Genomic DNA, 22,219 nt, shown 5'->3' with positions numbered 1-22,219 from the left:
TTAAGTACGTTATTCTGGATATGTACAGAGCACCCTTGACACTAATGAATACTTCAACAAGCCAGCTTTCAGTTATCCACAGAAGCATTAGCCAAATGTTTAACGCACTGTCATTCTTTAAAAGAAGATAATAAACTGAACAATGACTTCAGCATAAAAATGTTGAAATGCGAAAGGGCCTTGGTCAAACATCTTTTAAAGAATCTTAAATTTTTGGTGTGGATTTTTCAGGGATTTTTTCCCCCTTCAGCAGATTGAGATTATTCCAGGATAAAAGACTTGATTCATCCTCTTTTTTTTTTTTTAAGTAACTGAAATTTGTGTTATATTTTTAAAGATCTATACGCTGAAATTTTTAAATGGTAGACAGTTAAAATGTAGACTGTATTCAGGGTCTACCCTATTATAACAATGTATCAAATGTTTATGTATCAGAACTCTATTATTTTCTCAGTATTTACTTAATGATCGTAATAACATAGCTTCTTAGACGAAAGCAATTGAGTTTGTAAGAATTCTTGAAGCCTTATCCTTAGTTTTTAAGCAGTTCACTAAATATTTGATAAAGTTCATTGACTCAGTGACTGCTTGTAAGTTTTCACTTGTGAAATGCAGGTATCAAGATTGTAAGATCTATTTTAAAACATAAATTAGTCAAAGTATACAGACAAACTGTTATAAAAAGGAAATTAGTCAAAGTAAATCATGTGTGTTATATTATTCAAAAAAATGTTTTTTTCTGTTTATACTGATGTCAAGGTCTGCTTTTAACTCATGTTTTGAGAATTTAAAAAAAGAATTGACTCCCACCTAAAATGGCTATTTCTTTAGAAAACAAACTTTATGCAGAATGTTTATGCTTTTTGTGCATCTTTAATACCTCCTACATACAAATGCCATTGTTGTTTTTAATGAAAATGGGAGAGAATTTTTCCAGCATATTTTTGTGATTTAATTTTTTAATTTTTATATTTTTTTAAAAATAAGAACTCAAGACTTATGTTTAAGATTTGATAATACGAAAATTAATAGTGCTCATTTCAATTTCAGTATTTTAATATCTCAGTGCTGAGCATGACACCTTTTCTAGTGATATTTTCTCTTAAATGTAATACTCTTAAGAAGCATTCATAGTTAAATAAATCAAATTATTTTGCAAGTACTTCTGTAAGTGGGTGTTTTAAAAGTAAATGTCTTTGTGTCAAGTGTATAAAATAGTTTCACCAAAATATTTCATACTCTTTCTGATTACTATGGTTATTTGAGGACGTAGTTTTTGTTGTTGTTGTTTGTTTTTTAAGTGCATATTTTTATATGGTCTATTTCATTAAATACTGAGGTTTTTTGTTTTTTTTTTTTAACCTGGTTAAAAAAACATTTTAAATTAATTTTATTCTTTATTGTTTACAGGAATGAGTAGTTACCTTTACTAAAAAGGCTTTTCGTTTATATCCTAGCCTAACATTTCTATGACATACTAAGTTATTAGGACTGAATTGATGTTTAAAAGTGCCATTAATTCATTTACCCCAAATGTTCATTAACAATGTAAATGTATGCTGATGTTCTATGAGACAAGGAAGTGACTAATGACTCTTCCAACTAACAACACTTAAAATGAATAGAAACTTTAGATAGCTAATCTTGAAGTAATCAAGACCCTCATTCAGCTTGGCATCTCTGTATGCTCTAAAACAGCTGTCAACTGTTAAAAATATATACAAAACACACACACGCACACGCACATGCAGAAAGAAAGATATGTAAATATCTCGTTCTTCAAAGCCATAAAGGTTACTAACCATAGTGGGCTTTGTGCATTGTATAGGTAAATATTTTATATAAAGCATCTATTTCGTCTTCTTTGATTTTCTTTTCACAGAAAAACATGTGTTGCATTTTTTTTTTTTTTTTTTTTTGAGACGGAGTTTCGCTCTATCGCCCAGGCTGGAGTGCAGTGGCCAGATCTCAGCTCACTACAAGCTCTGCCTCCCGGGTTCACGCCATTCTCCTGCCTCAGCCTCCCAAGTAGCTGGGACTACAGGCGCCCGTCACCACGCCCGGCTAGTTTTTTTTTTGTACTTTTTAGTAGAGACGGGGTTTCACCATATTAACCAGGATGGTCTCGATCTCCTGACCTCGTGATCCGCCCGTCTCGGCCTCCCAAAGTGCTGGGATTACAGGCTTGAGCCACCGCGCCCGGCCATGTGTTGCATTTTAATGAGGTTGTCATATTTGAAGGAAATCATCACCTTTCTATTATGTTTGTTTATTTCAATATATGTTTTCCCTGGGCTTTCTTCAAGTATTTTGAAGCTTTTTACACATTTCTGCCATAATCTTTAGGGAATTTGTTACTACTGGATGACTCATTTTCTAAGTATTTAAACACTTCACTTCAGTGGTTTGCCAGTGTAGAAATCATGTGTAATTTTTAAAAACATTTCTTGTCATAGGTTCTATTAGTAAACAAGATAAGTCTTTAATTTCTCAAATCTGGATTTTAACATTTGTAAAGAAATAGTACTGTTGAATGATTCTGAGAATTTTGGAAAAGATTAGAAAAAACAGCCTGATAATAGGAATGGAGAGAACAAACTACGTATCATTGGCTTATTTTCATGGATGGTTGAGAAAAATAGGTGAGCAAAGAAAAAAGAACTATCTGGATATGGATATATATGCAAAGTCTTAGGAGATATTTTCTGTGTGAATTAAACTTTTAACTGCTTTAACTATTTTTCCAAATAGAGAACAGCATAGAAAATATGACATTTTCTGTGTGCTCTATTCAGTTTAGTTTACATTAATTACCACATAAAATTTCAAGATCTATGATCAAAGTTTAATAACTGACAAGTTACTAGTAATTTAGTTAAAAACAAAAAAGCAAAAATATTTGTTAGGCTATTTATGATTATTTGTTCTTAACCTTTAATGACCAATAAAATGAAGAAGTAATCACTTTATTTTAAATTTAAGATAAAATCAAAATTCAGGTGTACGTAATCTATTAATTATATAATATTGTTGGAATCATTTTCACAAGCTTATAAGAGGTTGGAATGTCATCAGTGATGAGAGAAATTTTTCTGTAGTAGATCCTTTGTTAGTCTGTTCTTATGTTACTGTGAAGAAACACCTGAGGCTGGGTAATTTATAAAGAAAATAGTTTTAATTGGCTTATGGTTCCGCAGGCTGTACAGGAAGCATCTCCTGGTAAGGGCCTCAGGAAGCTTACAATCATGGCAAAAGGCAAACCAGGAGGAGGTATGTCTCAGGAGTAAGAGACAAGGGGGGATGTCCCAGACTCTTAAACAACTAGATCTCAAGTGAACTGAGAACTCATTTGTCACCAAGGGGATGGTGCAAAACGATTCATGAGGGTCAGACCCTGATCCATTCACCTCCTACCAGGACCTTCCTTCAACACTGGGAGTCACATTTCAACATGAGATTTGGAAGGGATGTACATCCAAACCATACCAGGTCTCTTTTGAGAATGGCATTTTGTTAAACATTGCTAAAGTTTTTAGCTTAAATTTTGTATGTCACAGTATTCACCTTCTTACTTAATAGCTTTTATATATTTAAATAATTACCTAACCTTTCTTTGCCTTTTTATATACTATCTGTTCCAAAGCTTTCTTTCTATTGTCATTCATAAAATATTTGGCAACTTAAAAAAAATCCAAGATGTTCAGAATCCTGCCAACTCCGTTTTGCTTCCTGTAATTTTGTTTTTTTTTCTAAGTATTCCTTTCTTTCCATTACAATGACATGTTTAGAACTAGAAGGGTATGTCCTGGCTTTATTAATGAAGAAATTGGTAATTTATAATAGTTGACGTCAATATAATAAGGTGATGCTGTCCTATTATGATCTTTAGTGTTGTTTTCCATATAGTAGAGGTGGATTTAAATTTGATTAAAAGTTGGGTTTGTTCTGCTGAAGATATCTAGATATCTGGCTAAAGTATAAAAATGGTGTCTGAAGTACTGTAAACCCTACTCTGGGCTAATTAGCTGGAGTCATCTTAGAGATGAAAAAGTCTTTTTACTTTCTTCCCTGGCTTACAACTCTTTAGTGACTTCCCATTATATTAACAATAAAATCCAGACTGTTGACTGTGATGTGCATGGCTATTTTCTTGTCTGTCTGGTCTTGCTCAGATATGCTAAGCCAGCTCTAAACTTTGGGCCTTCACACGTGCCATTTTTCTGACATTATTTTTGATTCATTCAGAGCACTCAACAATATATAATCCTATATTAATTTGTTTCCTTGTTTATTTTTTGTCTCCTTGTCTCAAATGTGAGCTTTATGAGGGCGGGAATTGTGTTGAAACTGTATGTATACCTGGTGCTTGGCACATGGGCACTGCTTAGTAAATGATGAACGAACAAACTGCGTTGTTTTATCAGTTTGAGTACCTTCACTTACGTTAATTAATAATTGCTTAATTCCTCTTTCCTCCATATGTCTTTCTCTTTCCTATCTTAAGTTATAATGTATGAACTCCATTTTATTGTCCCTGATAATTCTAGCACTTGAATTTTCTCCTTTTAGAGTTTCAAAAGTTAATATACTCTCCTTTTTTATCCTCTGTTCTCTTTGACCTCTTTTCCTTTGAAGTTTCTCCTAAAATTCACTTATTCCATGTTTTCTTTTAAATATAACCCATCTCAGAATTTGCATAAAACCAAATGGGCAGACAGTTTTCTGGCAAATAAATGTCAAGTTATGGTAATTAAGAATTAATGAGTTAATGCACAGCAATAATCACTTGGCAAAGGGAAAGCTAAGGAAATAAATTATTACTTTTCTAAGAAATTTGTGGCCATAATTTGGGAGCATAGACTACGTGTAGTTTGCTTACATTTAATACACATGTTTAATACACATAGTTCTTAGTGAACATTTTGTGTAGATAGTATTCTTGATACCTGGTTTCTTAAACTTACTAACATGGTATATAGCAAATATTGTTTATTTTTTATATGAAATATGATAGAACCAGTAACCTATAGTAGTGGCAACTTTTCTTAAGTTTAAAACACTTTTAAAGTTTATTTTTTGTCATTCAGTAAATATTTAAGTGCCTTGCGTGTGCTAGGCATTGTTCTAAGTGCTGGAAATAAAACATTGAAAAAGATAAATATAGTCCCAGATACCATGGTGTTTATGGTTAGTAGCCAGATTTGGGGGTACCCAGCAGAGAAAAGTAAATGATCATTGAAGATAGAGAATGGTAAGTGCTTTCCTAGGGGAATTAACAGTTGTACAGTGAGTGCATTGGTGGAGAATCCAACTGTGGTAATGGTGGATCAAGGAAGGTGTGATGTCTGTCTAAGTCACAACCTGAAGGATGAGTAGCTGTTAGCCAGATGATTGTAAAGAGTTTGTGCTATGAGCTTGCCCTCCACTAAACGTAAAGAATTTCAGTGTGATTAAAGGTTAGAGTTCAAAAGGAGAATGACTACAAATGAGACTGAAGACTAGAATGAAGCTCCCTTATACTAAGAACAGTGGGTATTTCAGTGAAAGAATCGTGTGGCCAGATTTGCATTTTACAAAGATTATTCTGGCTATAGTAGGGTGAATAAACTACGGTGTTGGGGGCAATACTAGAAGCTGAACAATCATTTCAGAAGCCATCCAAACATTCTAGGTGAGATGATAGTGGCCTGTATTGGAAAGTATCAGTGGAAATAGAGAGAAGTGGAAACATTTGAGAGTTATTTAGGAGGTAGAATTAACAGTACTTGATCTAGTACCTTACTGGATATGGGGAAATGGTAGGGGAGTGAAGTTTGCAGTGACATACAGTTCTCTGAGTTGACTAGTTAGGTCTATGATAATGCCAGTACTGAGACAGGGAAATCTAGAGAAAGAACTTTGTGTGGTACAGGTGGGATAGAGGGCTACAGGGGACATGACATTGGATGTTCAGTTTCAGATGTGAGTTAGAAGTATCTTAGAGCATTCAAATGAAGACACCCTGATGATTTTGATGTATGGGTCTGAAACTTAGAATTGGGCTGGAGATAAAGATTTGTCAGCTTACGTATGGTAGCAAAAACAATGGCAATGATTGTGATTACCTCATAATAGCATGTAGGCCAAGAAGAGGACCTAGGACCAATATCTAAGGAAAGTCATTGAAAGACCTTGTAACAGAAGAGGATCCCACAGAGGAGACTTTAAAAAAGAGGCTGGGGAAGTAGAAGGAAAACCAGGATAGTGTGATGCCAAAGAAGCTAAGATGTCAAGGGGAGAGTGAGCAAAACTGCCAGAGATTACTAAAGTTAAGAAAATAGAAGTGTCCAGTGAACAAAGTCATTGTGGTTGTGATAAGCACAGTGCTTTTTGTAATCTCAAGAATCCATATGCCAGCACTCTGTATATTTTATATAAACGATGTATGTATTCTGTACTAAACTGACATGAGGAATAGAAGAGAAAAGGTACAACAGTATTAGGAAAAGTGAAAATCAGTGGAAGAAGAGTTCTGTGGTCTTGGAAGTATAGAGGAGAGGCAGTGTAGAGCAAAGACAGGAAGAGGGAGGGACATTATTGTCTGTTGTAATAATAGAAGGGAAAGAGAAAAGGAGGTGTTTAGGTGCAACAAGTTCATGGGTTTGATGGCAGAGTTGAATGAGATATCACTGACGTTTTAATCTCTTGTTTGATAAGTTAGGGTGACATTATTTGCTGACAGTGAATCACAAGGCGAAGCATGTGAAGATCTGTGGGGAGTAAAATAGGTTAAAGTGGGTTGATAAGACATAACCTTGGAGTCAGGTTGAAATGGGACATCATATTTATGGGTGATTCCAGCTTGTAAATGTATGTGATTATGTCCAGCAGAATCCAGCATCTGGGATTTAGCCACAAAGAAGAACAGCCAGGGTTTTTGTCAGGGCTGTATAACAGGTAGACAGTAGGCAGGGAAGTTGATGGTTGAAGAATTCATTGATGGATTGAGAATATAAGGAAATTTGCTATCATGGAAGGTGGTTTGCAGAGGGCAGGGTAGAAAATTTTAGAAGGGATGGAGTCAAGGGAGAAGGAAGAGTATTGTGGTTATGGAAGTCTTGCAGAGAATGTGGGAGCAGTAGGGCCAAAATTCTGCTTGATGTCTAGGAGTAACAGGGATGGTGAGGGTAGTGGCAAACTTTTCACAGTGATACCTAATAATCTAAAATGTTGTGTATTTTATATTAAATGTGCCTATCTATGTTCTAAATTCCAAAGAAAATAGTAACATGGTCTTTTATCACATCTCTTAATAATTCTTATGTGTTTGATAAATGCATTAATTTGGTGAAACATTGTGTGGTAGTAGCCAATAAAGCAGCTCAATGCTCCATTATTTTTGTGTAATAATTTGGATCTATAATGATTTGGATGTGGCTTGGTTTGATGTGTCTAATAAAAAATTCTCCCTAGATATCAAGGAAAATGCAGCTTGCATAGATGAAAAACTGTAAGTTAGACTGTAAGGTTATCAAGGAAACTGGTAGCTTTATTCAAGACAGATTGTTAAATAAACACGGGAGTGACCTGGAAGGTTTTGAATGCAGTAACAAAGAAAAACAATGCATGGATTTTTAAAATGTCTCTTTAAGAACAGATTTTTCAAGTGGTATAACAGTTGGACAAAGTGACATCCGAGAGCAAAGAACATGCCAAGCCTAGTTCCGCTAAATTAAACTGCTCAAAAAGAAATTGGATGTAAGAGACTTCATTTCGAAAGACTATGAGTTAGAGATCTGTGAGTCATCCTCCAGAAATGCCAATTCAAGGTATGAGACAAATAAGAAATCAAAGGAAAGAGGAAGGAGAGAGCTAAGGATTGATTTGTAGAAAGTCCCCATGATTAGAAATTGGATAGAGCAAGTATTTTAATAGTACTTACTGGAGGAATAATCAAAGTAGAGGAAAGTCACAGTGCCAAAATTACAGAAGCTACAGATGTGAGAGCTTCCAGAAAGTTCAAAGTGAGCAGTTTTTCAAGCGTTATGTAGGTTAAAGAGAGTATAAAAGGAAGAAATACATGATTTGGTGATTGGAAGACTATTGATTATCTGTTAGGGATTAAGTCATTTTTAAGAAACCACTAACTCATTTGAGTGGTTGGAGGCAAAGGAAGTGAACTCAAAAATCTGATTCCAAATTCACATTAAAAAGATAGTGATTAAATATCAATGATGAATATTTAGATGGTGAAGAATATTCTTACTCTTTAATGTTAGATTTGGGTGATTGTATGTATGGTTTTTGTATTTATGTTCTTAACAGTGTGTTGAGAACCTCACTGCTGGTAAAATCTAGATCCTTAAAATTTGAAAAAAAAAAGTCCTCTCTGATCTTACTAATGATGTTTTTTTCATTGAGTTGTCCATATCTTATGAATTAGATCTACTTTTCAGTTTTATTCAAAATCTTCCATTGATGTAGCAATTCTCTTTATTTGCTTGAGGGGAGATAGGCTACTTTACAGTTACTTTAGAGTTGGATTTGTGTGAAGAGTCATTGAACCACCTTGCAAATACCTTGATGTTATTCATTTCCTAGTGTCCTAGCAGCAACGAAACCTCACTACTGACCTGACAGGGAAACAGTAGTCTTGCAATAGCCCTTATCCACTACCCCTTTAGGCAATTTGGTCTGCAAAAGGATATCCATATCTTAAGATATATTCTCCACCATCCTTTCTAGTATCCTGGAACCCCAGACATGGGAGGTTGTGTGATGGTAATTTCGGTTGATTGGTCTTGGCACAACTAGAGCAGACACTGGCGATTTAGAGTATTATCTTAAAAGCTAACATACAAAACAAACATTGAAGTAAAATGGTCTATAATGGAGCTTTTATCAAAGAGTTATGTTGGTTGCTTTTTGTTGATACATTAACGGGGCCAAAAAATACAGTAGAGTGAGGGTTTAGACTTTTTTTTTTTTTTGAGACAGAGTCTCACTCTTTCACACAGGCAGTGGTACAATCATGGCTCCCTGCAGTCTTAACCTGGCAGGGTTCAGATGGTCCTCCCACCCCAGCCTTTGGAATAGCTGGGACTATAAGAATGCGTCACCACGCCCGGCGAATTTTTGTATTTTTTTTGTAGAGATGGGGTCCTGCGTGTTGCCCAGGCCAGTCTCAAGTGATCCACCCACCTGGGCCTCCCAAAGTGCTGAGATTACAGATGTGAGCCACAATGCCCTACCTGGAATTTTTAAATGATGAAATAACCCAGCTTTCAGCCCACATGGCTTAGGAAAGTATATCAGTTATCACTTGACTTCTCACATGTTAAAGCTCCGTTTTATTGATTTATGCATTGAAATAGATTTCTCCTTCATGGCTTGGTAGCCAAATGAATAACTAGGTCCTTACAAGTATAATTCTCTCCCTCCCCAGTGCTTCTGTTAACTCCTTTCATAGCATTAGCCATTTAAAAAAACTATCTACTGCAACTACTGGTCTTTAAGATTACAAGCTTTCTTTCTTTGAGATCACTCAATTAGAGGGAAGACTTGAATATCCAAGGGAGGATAAGAGGAATGCAAGAAAAAAATTTAACTTTACTCTGGGAAATCACTCAAGGACTTCCTTAATCACTCTTTTATATCAGTGCCCTCCCCTGCCACCCCCAACCAAAGTAGAGATTCCCAAAGACCTATTTATCTCCAGTTCATGTCTTAAAATTATCCCCTTACTTTGCTATATAACAGTCACCAATATAATAAAACAGCCAATTTTTTAAAATATAACTGATATATTTTGGTAAAATTCTCTTTAAATGTATTTGAGTTTTTTAAAAAATATTTTACTGTTACATGTAGATATTTATAACTTTTCTTGTAGACCTAAGTTAGGCCCATTGTGTGTGTTTCTCTTTAGGAGGTTTAAAAAATTATTATGTATTACAACAGTCTTTTTGAATAGTGAGCACAGTAGTCAATTTAATGTGCAGAGCCTACATTACATTACTTTAGTGTATTGTAGCAGATTATAAATTATATGTCTCATTTTTGGTAAAAAGAGATGTGTTATTGTGGTATTTTTATTACTTCAGTAATTGTCTGTTTTTGAGTTTTTAGTGTTTCCACCTAAGCTTTCCACAATGATTCTTTGACATTGTTCTGTTCTTAAAAGACATCTCACCAAAAGCTTTGATAATAGACTTTGCCCTATCAATATGTCATTAATCTAAGCTCACGTATTTTTTGTTCTTAACTTGGCATTCTATGAGAATTGAAAATAAATTAGTTCACCATCACGGTATACTTTTGCTGGAATGAGGGCTTCTTTGTTAATCGAATAGTTGTTTTGAAACTTGAAATCTTTTTTTTTTTCATACAATACTAGTATTTTATTCTGGAGTTTGGATAACTCCTTGAATTTCCTGAGAAGGAATTCCATATGAAGTATATAGGAAAGCACAAGGGCTGGAATATTATGCTAGCTTCAAACTGTTTTTACATTTTAGGAAAATTTGAGTGTTTTAAATGGAAGAAATTAAGAAAATGATAAATCGTAAAAATTATGTGAAGTTATTTACTTTAAGTGGATATTGCTTTTACATCTCCAGTATTTAGAATATAATTTACTTACTTCCTTGGAAACGATCTGATATTCTACCACTTGATAATTTTTGTATTCCTATAAATTACAGTGACTGTTTTGTTTTTCCTGAACTTACAAATACTTTTAATTTTAGTCAGGGAAAAAAAATCTCAACTAGCTTTGATTTATCAACAGATAATGAGAATTTACCTTTACTCACTCAAGTCAGAGATGAGGCAATATATGAGCCAAATAATCTTTTATATCATGGCAATATGTGTACTTAAATAATTCTCCTACTTTCCTTCTCCTGTTCTTTCTTCTTCCAAATGTAGAAAAACTTAAATAATAATTGACTTTCTAGCATTGGTATTTAGTGAAAATTTGAATGGAATAGGACTGATTTTAGCCAAGCATAGACCACTACATCAATTTTTATCCTTAATTAGACTTGTGAATAGATTTGTTTTATTGAAGTGATAGATTTTTAATCAGAAAGGTTGACATGATGATTATGAAATTTCAGTAATAATAACTGAATCATAGAGGCACATATATTTTATCATACAGAGTAAGGGCTGCCACCCAAAGACCTGATGTTCATTCATTTATGCAAACATATTTGTTGAGCATCCAGTATCTGGGAATAGAATATTAAACAAGTAGACCACTTGCTTTCTCTTATGGAATTAAATTTAACACAAGGTGGGCAAACAAATTGAAAAGTAAGTACAGAAATAAGAAAATCAGAGAAAGAAAAAATACTATGCAAAGAATTAAAATAGGGTGATATTACAGTGAGTGACAAGGTGAGTACTTTAGATTGTCAGAGAAGATCTCTCTGAGAAGGTGGTATTTTGGCTAAATGTTAATGACAAACGAAGGAGCCAGATATGCAGATATACAAGGATGGAGTGTGTGTGTGTGTGTGTGTGTGTGTGTGTGTGTGTGTGTGAGAGAGAGAGAGAGAGAGAGAGAGAGAGACATCTGCCTAAACAGAGCTTATAAAAGCAGTAGGATATGAATAGGCTTGTCATATATAGGGAACTGAAGAAGATCACTATGGTTGGGCTACCATGGGTGACAGGGAAATGACACAGGATGGGACTAGTAGGCAGGGGCCAGGTAGAAGGTTTTTGTAAGCCAGGCTGAAGAGTGCAGGTTATATTCTAAAGACTCAGAATTATAATTCAAGGATAGGAATGATAGCTATTTTAAAATATATTTCCTTTTGACTTGGTGATAGGCATTTAACAAGTGATGCCTGATTTACTGAGAGTTGTAGTGTTTTTAACATTTTTTTCATGTTGCAGTCCTCCACACCAGTTGGTTTGTTTCCCCAACATTTTAACAATTTAATGGTGAAGTAATTCCAGCTTAATCTGAAATAACAGGATGCCCTGAATTTTTCCATTTCTCTAAAGCTCAGTTCTTTCTATGTGGTCCATTTTATGTCATGCTACCAGTATATACTAATAGCATATACAGCCTATTGAAACTTTTCTGTTGACCCATTTGTGTGTGTGCGTGCGCGTGTGTACACACACGCATGTATGCATGTATGTATGTGTGTACATCTATGAGTTTTATTTGTGTGGAGAACATGTAATCATTATTTCCCTCACTGATGTAATAGAGAATTTGTTCCTCTAGGACATATTAGAACAATGTGTTTAATGCTCTTCAATTTAATTTGCTGGTATCACAATTAATACCATTAGGGTCACTTGGAATGAAACTATTAACAAATTGAGTAATTTACTTTAACAATGTCAATGTGTTCTCACAATTACATTTGCTTTAATTAGTGTACAAGCTATTATTTAATAGCATACTTCACATAGAAAAATGTAATAATGCATTCTTGGCTCCTTAAAAAAGAAAGAAGGAAATTTAATGGACTGAGTGATTTTGTGGTTAGCTGTAAAGTGATGGAGGAGAAAGTAGAAAGTCAGAAAGCAAAGTTTGCAGGAATGTAACTAAAACATTCTCCAGTACATGGAAAGGTAAGCACTATTGCCTAAATAGTATTGAAAAGTTTTAATGGTAGTTAAGAAGGGGAACATACATTCTGGAAATTTTTAATAGAGTTTAGTTGTAATACTGCAATAATAATTCAATTTCTGAACATCATAAAGTAGGTCATTTGTAAGTTATCACCCTTATGGAGAGGAACATCATGGTGCAGAATTTTAAAAAGGTGGGAAACAAAAAGTTAAATTCTCAAATGGGTTTTTGTTTTAATGTAGGTATTTCTGACCTAAGAATTTACTTTAATAGCCTATGAAAAAGCTCTGCAGAAGGAGATGGTGAGCAAGCTTTTCCACTCCTGTGGTTACTTCTTCTGTCTGGCCTACTCTGTTGACGTCACTAGACCCAAGGAAGAAGAAATTGTTATATTTATATTTCTTTATATGTAGAGTAAGCAGAAGGTGATGAGCTGTCAACCAAGTCATAATTAATAAGATCTGCTGTTCTCTGTAAACACAAAAGCAAGATTTACTATCATGTTATCAAGTGACAACTTAATGTGGAAAGGAGATAAAAGCAATCCAGAGAATTCAGTACTCTAATTTTAAAAATTAGTTTGATAATCTATTTGCCTAATTTGATTGATTTAAGTTTCTGTTACTTTCATCTTTTTTCCTTTTTAGTCCTTTGGTTAATGACAAAAGTTCATAAAATACAAATAAAAAACGAAGCAGGAGGAAGTGTAATTAGGCAATAAATATTTAAGTATAAAATGCAGGAAACTGCAGAGTGGGGCCAAGATGGCTGATTAGAAGCAGCCTCCTTCTGTGGCTCCTATGGAGGAGAACAAAACTGGTGGGTAAATCCTGAATCTTCGACTGAGGTATCCAGGTTCTCTCATTGGGACTGACTAGGCCGTTGGCGTGACCCATGGAGAGTGAGGAAAAAGCATAGTGGAGCAGTGGGCCACGCGGGAGCCGCACGGGGCAAGGGGAGCTCCCATTCCCAGCCAGGGGAGGCGGTGAGTAATTGCACTATCCTGCCTGGGAAATCTTGTGTTTTTCATGGATCCGTGCAACCCAGGGATTAGAGTATCCCCTCATGAGCCCAGGCCACCAGAGCCTTGGGTCCCAAGCACGGAGCTGTGCAGACTCATGGTGGCTGGCAGCAGACTGGAGACTGCCTAAGATGATTGAGTTCCCGGGGGAGGGGCAGCTTGCCATCACTGCAGCTCCAGTCAGCGGTTTTCCCCTGCTGGTGCCAGGGAGACTGGGTGGTTTGGACCGGGAGGAATTCCTCACAGCACAGCACAGCAGCTGTAGTAGATCATGGCCAGACTGCTTCCCCGGGCGGTGCCATCTTGTGGGAATTTCAGCAACTCCAGCCAGGGGCTTACAGACAGAACTCTGATCTCTCTGTGACGGAGCCCCTGGCGGGAGGGGCAACTGTGGTCTCTGCAGATCAGCAGACTTAGTATTTCCTGCCTGCTGGCTCTGAGGAGTCTGGGGCAGTCCAGATGAGGAAGATTCCCCCCAGCACAGTGCACCCACTCCACCAAGGGGCAGCCAGACTGCTTTTTTAAGCAGGTTCCCGATTCCGTGCCTCCTGATTAGGTGACACCTTCCAACCGAAGTCACCAGACACTGCATACAGGAATGTTCCAGCTGGCATCAGGTCAGTGCGCCTTTGGGACGGAGCTTCCAGAGGAAGGAGCAGCCCATCTTTGCTGTTCTGCAGTCTCCACTGGTGATGCCTACAGGTGCTGGGTTGTGGGGTGACCCAGGAAAATAGGGTCTCAAGTGGACCCCAAGCAAAGCGCAGCAGCCACTATGGAAGAACGGCCTGCCTGTTAAAAGAAAAACAGAAAGCATCAGCGACAACATCAACAAAAAACCTTATCCAAAGATCAATAGCCTCAAGGATTGAAGGTAGATAAACCCACAAAGATGAGAAAAAATAAATGCAAAAATGCTGAAAACTCAAAAAGTCAGAATGCCTCTTTTCCAACAGCACCTCTCCAGCAAGAACACAGAACTGGGCTGAGGCTGAGATGGATGAACTGACAGAAATAGGCTTCAGAAGATAGGTAACAGTGAACTTTGCTGAGCCAAAGGAGTATGTTCTAACCCAATGCAAAGAAGCTAAGAACTACGATAAAATATTACAGGAGTTGTTAACCAAAATAACCAGTTTAGAGAGGGACATAAATGACCTGATGGAGCCGAAAAATGCACCACGAGAACTTTGGGAAGCTACACAAGTATCAGTAGCCTTATCCACCAAGTGGAAGAAAGGATAGCAGACTTTGAAGACTATCTTGCTGAAAGAAGGCATGCAGACAAGATTAGAGAAAAAAGAATGGTAAGGAATGAACAAAACCTCTGAGAACTATGGGATTATGTAAAAAGACCAAATCTGCAACTGACTGGGGTACCTGAAAGAGATGGAGAGAATGGAACCTAGTTGGAAAAGATACTTCAGGGATATCATCCAGGAGAACTTCCCCAACCTAGCGAGACATGCCAACATTCAAATCCAGGAAATAGAAGATATTTCATGGGAAGATCAACCCCAAGACATAATCATCAGATTCTCCAAGGTCAAAGTGAAGGAAAAAATGTTAAGGGCTGCCAGAGAGAAAGGTCAGGTCACCTACAAAGGGAAACCCATCAGACTAAGAGAGGACTTCTCAATGGAAATCCTACAAGCTGGAAGAGATTGGAGACCAATATTCAACATTCTTAAAAAAGAAAAAAAAAAAAAAGAATTTTCAACCCAGAATTTCACATCTGGCCAAACTAAGCTTCATAAGCAAAGGAGCAATTAGATCCCTTTCAGACAAGCAAATACTGAGGGAATTCATCACCACTAGACTTGCCTTGCAAGATCTCCTGAAGGAAGCACTAAATATGAAAAGGAAAAACCATTACCAGCCACTACAAAAACACACTGAAGCACACAGACCAATGACACTGTGAAGCAACTACATCAAGTCTGCAAAATAACCAGCAAGCATCATGATGACAGGATCAAATTCACACATAACAATATTAACCCTAAATGTAAATGGGCTAAATGCCCAATTAAAAGACACAAAATGGCAAGCTGAGTAAAGAGCCAAGACCCATCAGTGCTTCTGAATGATTCTTGAGTAAATAATGCAATTCAGAAATCAAGAAGTTCTTTTAAACTAATGAGAACAAAGAGACAGTGTACCAAAATCTCTGGGACGCAGCTGAAGCAGTGTTAAGATGGAATTTTATGGCCGGGTACGGTGGCTCATGCCTGTAATCCCAGCACTTTGGGAGGCCAAGGTGGGCAGATCACTTGAGGTCAGGAGATCAAGACCAGCCTGGCCAAAATGGTACAACCCTGTCTCTACTAAAAAAATACAAAAATTAACCAGACCTGGTGGCACATACCCGTAGTCCCAGCTACTCGCTAGGCTGAGGCAGGAGATTCACTTGAACCCCGGACATGGAGGTTGCAGTGAGCCAAGATTGTGCCACTGCACTCCAGCCTGGTGACAGAGCAAGACTCTGTCTCAAAAAAAAAAAAAAAAAAAAAAAGTTGGAAATTTATAACACTAATGTCCTTAACAAAAAACTAGAAAGATCTTAAATCAACATCCTAACATCACAACTAAAACAACTAGAGAACCAATAGTAAACATAACCCAAAGCTACCAGAATGCAAGCAATAACGAAGATCAGAGTAGAACTGAAGGAGATAGAGACACGAAAAACCCTTCCCAAAAATCAGTGAATCCAGGAGCTGATTTTTTGAAAAAATTAATAAAATAAATAGACTGCTAGCTAGACTAATAGAGAAGAAAACAGAGAAAAATCAAACAGAGACAATAAAAGATGATAAAGGGGATATGACCACTGACCCCACAGAAACACAGACAACCATCAGAGAATACTCTGAACAACTCTATGCAAATAAACCAGAAAACTCTATGCAAATAAACCAGAAAATCTAGAAGAAATGGATACATTCCTGTACACATGTACCCTCCCATGACTGATCCAGGAAGAAGTGGAATCCCTGAATAAACCCATAACAAGTTCTGGAAATTGAGGCAGTAGTAAATAGGCTGCCAACCAAAAAAAGCCCAGGACCAGGTGGATTTCCAGCCAAATTCTACCAGAGGTACAAAGAGAAGCTGGTACCATTTCTTCTGAAACTATTCCAAACAGTTGAAAAGGAGGTACTCCTCCCTAACTCATTTTATGAAGCCATCATCATCCTGATACCGAAACCTACCAGAGATAAAACAAAAACAGAAAACTTAAGGGAACATCTCTGATGAACATCGATGCAGAAATCTTCAGTAAAATACTGGCAAACCACCAGCACATCAAAAAGCTTATCCACCATTATCAAGTCGGCCTCATCCCCGGGATGCAAGGCTAGTTCAGCATATGAAAGTCAATAAATGTAATCCATCACATAAACAGAACTAAAGACAAAACCACATGATTATCTCAGTAGATGCAGAAAGGCCTTCAATAAAATTGAACATCCCTTCATGTTAAAAACTCTCAATAAACTAGACATTGAAGGAACATACTTCAAAATAATAAGAGCCATTTATGACACACCTGCTGCCAATATCATACTGAATGGGCAAAAGCTGGAAACATTCCCTTTGAAAACCAGCACAAGATAAGAATGTCCTCTCTCACCACTCCTATTCAACATAGTATTGGAAGTTTTGGCCAGAGCAGTCAGGCAACAGAAAGAAATAATGGGTATTCAAATAAGAAGAGAGGAAGTCAAACTATCTTTGCATGCAGATATACACGATCCTATATCTAGAAAACCCCATCATCTCAGCCCAAAAGCTTTTTAAACTGGTAACTGACTTCAGCAAATTCTCCAGATACAAAACCAGTGTGCAAAAATTACAAGCATTTTTATATACTAACAACTGACAAGCAGAGAGCCAAATCATGAATGAATTCCCATTCACAATTGCTAACAAGATAATAAAATAGGAATACATCTAACAGGGGAAGTGAAGGACCTCTTCAAAGAGAACTACAAACTACTGCTCAAGGAAATCAGAGAGGACACAAATAAATGGAAAAACATCTCATGCTTATGGATAGGAAGAAACAATATCATGAAAATGTCCATACTGCTGAAAGTAATTTTTATAGATCTAATGTTATTACCATTAAATTACCACTGACATTCTTCACAATATTAGAAAAAACTTTTAAAATTCATTTGGAACCAAAAAGCCTAAATACCCAAGACAGTTCTAAGCAAAAAGAACAATGCTAGAGGCATCATGCTACCTGACTTCAAACTATACTACAAAGCTACAGTAACCAAAACAGCATGGTACTGGTACAAAACCAGATACATAGACCAACGGAACAGAATAGAGAACTCAGACATAAGTGCACAACTACAAACATGATTTTTGGAAGAAAAAAAAAAGCAAAGCAATGGGGAGAGGATTCCCTGTTTAATAAATGGTGCTGGGATAACTGGCTAGCCATTTGCAGAAAATTGAAACTGGACCCCTTCCTTACACCTTATACAAAATTAACTTGAGATGAATTAAAGACTTAAACTGAAACTATGAAAACTCTGGAAGAAAATCTAGGTAATAGCATTCAGAACATAGGCATGGGCAAAGATTTTATGATGAAATCCCCAAAAGCAATTGCAACAAAAGCAAAAATTGACAAATGGGATCTAATTAAACTAAAGAGCTTCTGCACGGCAAATGAAACTATCATCAGCACGAACAGACAACCTACAGTATGGGAGAAAATTTTTGCAATATCTGCATCTGACAGAGGTCTAAAATCTAGAGTCTATAAGGAGCTTACACAAATTTACAAGAAAAAACCCCACTAAACAGTGGGAAAGGACATGAACAGACACTTCTCAATAGAAGACATACATGTGGCCAAAAAGACTTATGAAAAAAAGCTCAACATCACTGATCATTAGAGAAACGCAAATCAAAACCACAGTGAGATACCATCTCATGCCAGTAAGAATGGTGATTATTAAGAAGCCAAGAAACAACAGATGCTGATGAGGCTGTGGAGAAATAGGAATGGTTTTACACTGTTGGTGGGAATGTAAATTAGTTCCACCATTGTGGAAGACAGTGTTCTCAAAGACCTAAAGGCAGAAATACCGTTTGATCCAGGAATCCCATTACTGGGTGTATACCTGAAGGAATATAAATCATTCTGTTACAAAGATACATGCACACATATGTTCATTGCAGCACTATTCACAATAGCAAAGAAGTGGAATCAACCCAGATGCCCATTAGTGATAGACTTGATAAAGAAAATGTGGTACATATTCATCATGGAATACTGTGTAGCCATAAAAAGGGAACACCATCATGTCCTTGCAGTAACATAGATGGAACATTCTCAAACCCCAGACACAGAGGTTGAGGTGAGCCATTATCCTTAGCAAACTAATGCAGGAACAGAACACCAAACAGCAGATGTTCTTATCAGTGGGAGTTGAACAATGAGAACACATGGACACGGGGAGGGGAATGACACACACTTGTGGAGGCTTGGGGGTAGTGAGAGCAAAACAAAAATGCAAGAAAATTAAAGAATATACAGATTTCAAGGAAAGAGGTTCATAGGAGTATATTTAGTTTTTCAACACTTTTAAGTTTTTATGCAACAATCCTTTACTGAATTACATTGTTTATTTAAATTCTGAGATCAGTCTACCGGATTATTCATAGATGAGATCAGTCAGGGATAGAGTGATTTACTGAGGAACAATCTACTTAGCAGTAGTAGAAAATCAGTTTAGGTAATTTAAAAAATAGCATTGTGAGTTTCACATAGGCAAACTACTAGTTGCTTAGTTGTTACATATACTACAGCAAACATTCTTATTTGACCCTTATTTGATACTCATTGCACTCAGTCTCTACATTTTATCTTTAATTTTAAAATGATTCATTTGTTGATTGCTTAACCCAGCAGTCCCCAGCGTTTTTGGCACCGGGGCTGGCTTTATGGAAGACAATTTTTTGCATGGACCAGAGTGGGGTGGGAGATGGTTTTGGTATGAAACTGTTCCACATCAGATCATCAGGCATTAGATTTTCATACAGAGCATGCATCCTAGATCCCTCATATGTGCAGTTCACAATGGAGTTTGTGCTCCTATGAGAATCTAATGCCACATCAGATCTGATGGAAGGCAGAGCTCAGGTGGTAATGGGTGCTCGGCCACCACTCACTTCCTATTGTGTGGCCCAGTTCCTAACAGGCCGCAGACCGATATACATATGGCAGGATAAGCATAGGTAAAGATACTCAACATCAGATGTTATCAGGGAATTGCAAATTAAAATAACACCAAGATACCACTGTATACCTATTTGCAGGATTAAGATCCTAAGCAATGACAACATAAAATGCAGATAAGAATGTGGAGCAACAGAAATTCTTATGTATTGCTGGTGGGAATGCAAAATGTTACAAGCACTTTGGAAGACCTTTTAGCAGTTTCTTACAAAATTGTACATACTCTTACCGTATGACCCAGCAGTTTTGCTCCTTGGTATTTACCTAAGTGTGTTGAAAACTTGTATCTATACAGAGATCTGCACACAAATGTTTATAGCAGCTTTATTTATAATTGCCAAAACTTGGAAGCAACCAAGATATCCTTCAACAGATAATGAATTAACAAACTCTGGTACATGTATGCAATGTAATTATTCAGTGATAAAAATAAGTTATCAAACCACAAAAAGACACTGAGGAACCTTAGAAGCACATACCGCTAAATAAAAGACACTAATCTGAAAAGGCTACATACATTATTCCAACTATATGACATTCTGGAAAAGGAAAAACTCAGGAGACAGTAAAAAACATCAGTGGTTGCCAAGGGGCCCAGGAAACAGAGGAAAGAATGAATAGATGGAGCACAGAAGATCTTTAGGGCAGTGAACCTATTCTGCATGGTACTGGAATGTGGACACATGTCATTATAAATTGTCAAAACCTATAAAATGTATAGCACAAAGAGTGAAGCTTAATGGAAAACTCTGGAGTTTAATAATAATGTATTACCATTGGCACATTCATGTAAAATATGCACCATGCTAATGTAAGGTGTTAATAATAGTGGAAAGGAACCTGAGACAATAAATAAACAAATTGGTGTAGATGTGTTCCAAGAAAACATTATTTACTTAAACAAGAGGCTAGCCAGTTTGTCCAATGGGCTCTAGTTTGTTGACTACCATTGTAGAATAACTATCACTATGTTATTGAAATGATATCTGTAGTGGGAATGTGACAGAGAGTACTTAGGATATGCTGTTTTCTAATATTTTCTTTAAATAGACTATACTGAAAAACCACCACTAGAGAAGCTACCCATGATTGGGCAAAACAAAGGCAAGCACTTGCCCTCGTCCTTTAGGGAGCTGCCAGAAAGGTTGAAACATTTAACCACAGTTCTTCATTGTAAAGTTTGCATAGCTCCCTCTGGCACTAGGAATACAAGCTGCCACTTTACTGCTGCAGTAGATCTAGAGGGTGAAGATGCTAGGTGGGCTATTTAAAATGCTACAGTGTGCTGTTATTGTTGTCTCAGTGCAGCAGCTTCTGTCTTTATTAATCTTTCCTCTGTTTAAGTTTTGACTAGATTTCAGAGATATGCAAAAGTTAATTCTAAAAGTTTTTGCCAGCTTATTTGTTGTTTTTGGAGGAGGGGGGTGCAGAACCTGGGAGTTCCCTGCTCTGACATTGTTGGTGTCACTACTACTCATGTACTGTGAAGAGACTTTTAAAATTTCACTAAAAAAATTCTATCTTTAAAAATAATTGAATATAGGGAGACAGCACAAAAACTAATATTGTTTTCAGGCATATGAACAGAGGAATCACAAACCTCACAATTCCTTTAAAAAATAAAATCATTCCTTATTTCGGTACCAGAAGCATTTAGGTAAATCCTAAATAGTCATTTTCCTCTTTTTTCATTATTAGAAGGTTGTATGCATAATAGTATCATACTTCAAAATTGCTGTGTTGATTTTATATTCTCTAATATAATTTTCATATCTTATGTTTATCATATCTCTATTAAATAATAGTGTTGTCCAGAGTTACCTTGCAAAAGTAAATCATTGAATATATTATTCTTTTTGATTTTGTTGAGACGGTTCAAGTAGAGTGAATGTGGGTTCCTCATTTTCCGCTCTCGCCTCTCATCAAGTAAGTACAGAGTTTCTGTCTTGTACCCTGTAAATTCATCTTAAGGAAAGGAAGTCTATGGTAGCATATATACTTGGTTTTCAGGCTGGGCCTAGTGGCTCATGCCTGTAATCCTACTATTTTGGGAAGCTGAGGCAGGAGGATCACTTGAGCCCAGAGTGGAAGACCAGCCTGGGCAATACAGGGAAGACCGTATCTCTACAAATAATTTAAAAAATTAGCCAAGCATAGTGGCATACTTGGGAGGCTGAGATGAGAGGCTCGCTTGAGCCTGAGTTGGGGGAGTACACACATGCACACACACACACACATACACACACACACCCCTGGTGTTACCTGTCATCTTTAAAAGTCACCTCAGGGTGCTTGGAGTAATGATGGTTGTTAACCCAAACCTGGGGCGGGAGACCTATCAATTATTGAGTTT

At 36.7% G+C, this 22,219-nt stretch overlaps 1 protein-coding gene across 3 annotated transcripts in view; it reads left to right on the top strand.

Annotated features, from left to right (window-relative positions):
• TBC1D5 (TBC1 domain family member 5) overlaps nucleotides 1-22,219 on the top strand; it is a 564,034-nt gene that overhangs the window by 211,370 nt on the left and 330,445 nt on the right. The window lies entirely within an intron of this gene.

The sequence above is a fragment of the Theropithecus gelada genome, chromosome 2, assembly GCF_003255815.1.
Source record: "Theropithecus gelada isolate Dixy chromosome 2, Tgel_1.0, whole genome shotgun sequence".
NCBI lineage: Eukaryota > Metazoa > Chordata > Mammalia > Primates > Cercopithecidae > Theropithecus > Theropithecus gelada.
This window is presented reverse-complemented; position numbering and strand designations above follow the sequence as displayed.